Genomic DNA, 4,881 nt, shown 5'->3' on the forward strand with positions numbered 1-4,881 from the left:
TTTTCCTTTCTGGATTGAGAAGAATTTTCTCCTTAAAAATGTTGTCACCGACGTGATTCTCAGGATTCGTCTTCGGTAAGTCAAATGAATCATTCGGCTTCGTCGTCGTTTACGCATGTGGGTGTCGCTAAAAAAAAAAAAAGAAAATTTCAAAGATAAATAGGAAAAAAGAAATGAATCAATTCCGATGAATCGTGACTGCGTCACACCGGTATTTACACCACACTCTGGCGATCTTTCCTCTAGATTCTCGGTAATTACGAAACAGAAAAGAAAAAGAAAATAAATAAAATAAAATTCGGTGCCAACTGGAATAGAACAGGATTTAAGAGTTCGGCGAATTTCCCGTGAAAAATCCAAACGGGCGTCAGACAGAAAATAAAATAAATAAATCAATCTTTTCTCCTGCAACACACACACACACACACACACACACATGTGTGCTGCTGTTGCCGGTTATCACGAAGTCGAGAAAGAAAAAAAATTTCTTTCCCGGAATTCGTGAAAGAAGGGGGAGGGGCAAAACGATTGCAATTACCATCCGCAGCGTTGCCACATTTCCGACCTTCAGGGGGTCTTGCGTTGCTGTGCAACAACACACGCTCACCTTTTTTTCTCGTCGCTACACATACAATCTGCAAGTGAGTGATGGCGCAACAGTCGAAGTCGTAGAGTACGAACGCGGGTCCAACGAACTCCATCATCCAGTATAACTCCAGCAGTGTCTATATAGTTTAGAACCTGTAATTAAGCTGCTGTGCATTTATATGAGGGGTTTTTTTATTTGTTTGAATCGACATTGACAGGTCCGCTCTTTAAAAGCGGGAAATTCGAAACGGTTGGCCTTCTGTTAGTCGGAAATAATTTGCCTTGAACTCTTCGTTCGTTCGTTCGTTCGTTCGTCCGTGTCTTGGCATTTTCTCGATCGAATTTCGTATTCAAATTGGAGATATAAGAATTGACAAGAGTTGAACGAGTCCGTTTTCCCACAGGATGTCCCGGAAAAGTTGGTCGAGTCCGATTCTGAAATATAATAAAACGAGATAACAAACTCAAATAGTTATAAGAAACATTTTCCAAGACTGCTGGGGTCTCCGTTTTCCTATTATGCACACACAACACGAGCAACAACTAATATAGGAGATCGATGGTTTCCAGTTGCCCGTCAAAAACTGCTGGGACCCGGGCAGAGGACACACGTGCCAGGATGGGGGCAAGGCGAGTTCTCCGAATTGAATTTGAAAAAAATAAAATAAAAATAAATAAAAATAAAAACTAAAATAACCGGAATTTCATTTCCATTTCATTTTTTTTCTTCAATTCTTTTTTTTTGGGGGGTTCCAGTTATGGTTCGCTGGAAAGACAAAAAAAAATCAAGATAAGTAGTAACTGAGAGAGAAGAGAGAGAGACAACATGATTGATGGACAAATTCTTGTTCAGATTATTTATATGAACCGTTGAACGCATCACATCCGTTCCTTTTTTTTTTTTTTCTTGTATTATATGGTTGGGGTGTACTACAAGCGCGTCATTATTTTATACCAGCGACGAATGAAAAAGGGGGGGGGGGGAGCGGGAAAGTCTACTAACCTCGTAACCATCAGAAAGGCACGATAAGGGCAGGGCAGCGCACGAACATAAACTGTACGAGAGAGAGTCGAGCCAAAATGACGTTGGGGACGAGAGAAACGACGACATAGAAGCCGAGTTCCTGGAATCGGCGAGCGCCGCCGAGAGCTTACATAGACGAGAGATATATAATACACACACACACACATCAGGCGAATAGCTTGTTTGCTGCTGCTGCTGACGACTTTCCTCGGAATATGCGATCGTTCCAGGAAAACAACCCAAAAAACCCAGAGAGAAGGGGGTGGAGGGGGGGCTCGGTGGGTCGGTGATGGGTGGTTGCCAGTTCTTAAAAAAAACCCGCACAACCGAAAAACAAAAAACAAAAAATAAAAATAAAATATAAAAAAAGTGCCAGCAAAGATTCGCATTCGATGTTTGAATGAACGTTTTTATTATTATTATTATTCTCATCGTTGTCAAATAAATGACGCAATTTCCCGAAATGGATTTTTTTTTTGAAGGTTATAGTTTCTTTCTTTTTCGAAATTTCTGAGGCTGTTGCACATATATGAGTCGCGTACGTGTCGCCGATTGGCACAGAGCGTGTCTGAGCGGGACAATCTTCTATGAACGAACGGGCGGGAGTGCTGAGCGGGCCATTTCGGGTTGGTAGTTTCATCATCCTCGGCAGTGGCGCGAGGGGGGGGGGAGGTGAATGGTTTTTCGGTATTTTTCACAGGAAACGCCACAGGTCCGACCGCATTGCCCTCTCGCGTGAATCTACACACACGATCACGTCATCACATCTATCCCTTTTTTTTTTTTTACCTTTTTGTGAACCAACGAACGCACCGACCAATAAGAAGAAATTCCCCGGTGCCAGCACACACACAACAGACACGCAACTGACGAAATCGTCCATAATTTCATTCTTACCTCATATTGTTCATTGTTATATCTGTATTATTATGAGCGTGTAGATATAGCAGACGACTCGTCCATTTTTTTTTTTTTTTTATAATTTTGAATCGAATGAATTACGTAAACGGATGACACCAACAATTCCATTTGGAAATGATCAAACTACATTTTGCTGTTGAATTTCGTCGGCAGTTGTTATTGGAATGCAACTGATGACGCAAACACATGATTGAAATATATAAGCAGAGCAGAATCGGAGAAATGAGGAAACTGGTTTTTGCGCATAAACGCAGACGAACGAGACCAGAAGCGAAGCAGCCGAACAGGTTTGCCCATTTATTCCCCTCCCCCTCCCCCCCCTTTTTTTTTTGGCACATAAATGGACCAGTTGCAATCGAAAAACGCGCGCGAAAAAATTGTCATTTAAAAAACAAAAATTCCGATTCTTCCACATTGCTGGCGCGATTGTCCGAAAGTTGATTGTTATAATTCGGTTGATTCGCTCTGACGTTTGATTATTTGTTATTAATTTAAAAAACAAAAAAAAAAGAGCGGTCGCCTTGACGCAAGCCACGCCCTCAATCAAATAGACGCAGCAGCACAATCAAAACAAAACAAAATTGCCATTCGAGAAAGAGATGTGAAAGGCGGACTGTCGTTGTATTCACGTGCGGCCGCACGTGAATTCAACTCAATCTCGCCACGATATGTTTTATAATTCATTCTCGTGAAATTTGCGATTGGTAATATAAAGGGAAAGGAAACCGACAAATTCTTGGGAATCGGACCCACACTTTTCTCTCTCTCTCTCTTGTCGTCGTTTTATCGCATCGATAAATAGTTTTGCCTATACAAGGGATGCAATCGTATATTCCGAAAGTGAATCAAATCAAAATCCGGGACGTGACAAGCGCACTATTTCCATATCTTATTGTTATTGCGTTGGCAACGTTCAAATGACAACAACCAAAATATAAAAATAAAAGCTGAGCCCAGGCTATTTACTTTGGGTTCGGAAATAACAATGATAAATAATAATCTAGACTACTATAGACCGCATCTGGTTTCGTGGACCACTTGGCACTGCCGCCAACTCACGCAATTTCCACGGACAGAAATATATAGGCGAACTTGTGCCAAAATCGCTAATCCAATATCTGTTGCTCCGAGTGTATACGGTCAAGAATGTTTGCGTGTTACGTACTTTGATTTGATTTTTTTTTAAGTCCCGGGAATTCGTCTTCGACGACATAACATCCCCCAAAATAGTAATAATAATTTAATAATTATTAATAGTAATATAATAATAATTATTTATTTATCATTTAAAAAAATTTTCTTTCAATAATTTCGAAATAAATTCTTATCGTGATTTTTATTTTTATTCCAAAAATAAGCGTGAAATTCCCGAAAGATGGGAAAATTGGACGACTCATTTTTATTACAAATATTTGATGCAAAACGCATCGCATTAAGAAAATACATCCAATAAGATTGATTGCGACTATCCCCCCCCCCTACCGCACGGCGGGCGGCTCTCGGAGAAACTGCATTAGATCAGTTTAACCTTCGCCTTTTCGTGATTCATCGGCGTGAGCGCTCGGTAAAATTGCTTCATTGCACATCACGCGACGAATATTGCACTTTAATTCGATTCGTGAATTCCGTGAACGAATTATATAAGCAATCGCCAAGGCCCAAGGACAATGAGCGCTGAGCCGACCGGAGCTGCATATGCGCCCAAACAAATTCACTGCTGGTTGGCAGTAGCCTATAGTATGTGGCATTGAGATAAGAACGGTAAATTCGGTGGAAATGATCTGCTGTCGCAATTAAGTTATAACGGTTACAAGTGCGTAGCAGCAGCATAAGCACGTTTATCATCGTGATGCTGAAACAAATCTGTGCGTCACACACAGCTGTGCTCTGGGCCGGACAGGCCCAGGCAAGTTTTTCTATTACGTCTATATTTTACGTGTATCTAGCAACCGCCTGATTTCAAATTTGTCAACAAGATAAAGGCGACGTATGCAACAATAAGGAAAGTCCGATGTGTGATGGGCCCATCTGCTGTCCAAAGTCCCCGGCCCATCGCAGTTCATTCCCGATGCTACACATTGCAGCAGGTCAAATCATCAAAGAACCCAAAAATTAATAAATTATTGAGGAATAAAGATTCATTGAAGTCGACTGTTTGGATAAGAATGAAATCAGCTCTAATGATGCTAACGGACATGGTAGTTTTGGATGGTAATTTTGTATATTTGTTTCTCTACAAGGACAAAAACCGAATATATATAAGACAATCATTTTGTATAACTAGAATGCGGTCATTCGGAAATTTTGGTTGGTTTTTCTGTTTGATTTATTTGGTCAAATTCTCGGCT

Source organism: Daphnia pulicaria, chromosome 2 (genome assembly GCF_021234035.1).
Source record: "Daphnia pulicaria isolate SC F1-1A chromosome 2, SC_F0-13Bv2, whole genome shotgun sequence".
In the NCBI taxonomy this organism is placed as follows: domain Eukaryota; kingdom Metazoa; phylum Arthropoda; class Branchiopoda; order Diplostraca; family Daphniidae; genus Daphnia; species Daphnia pulicaria.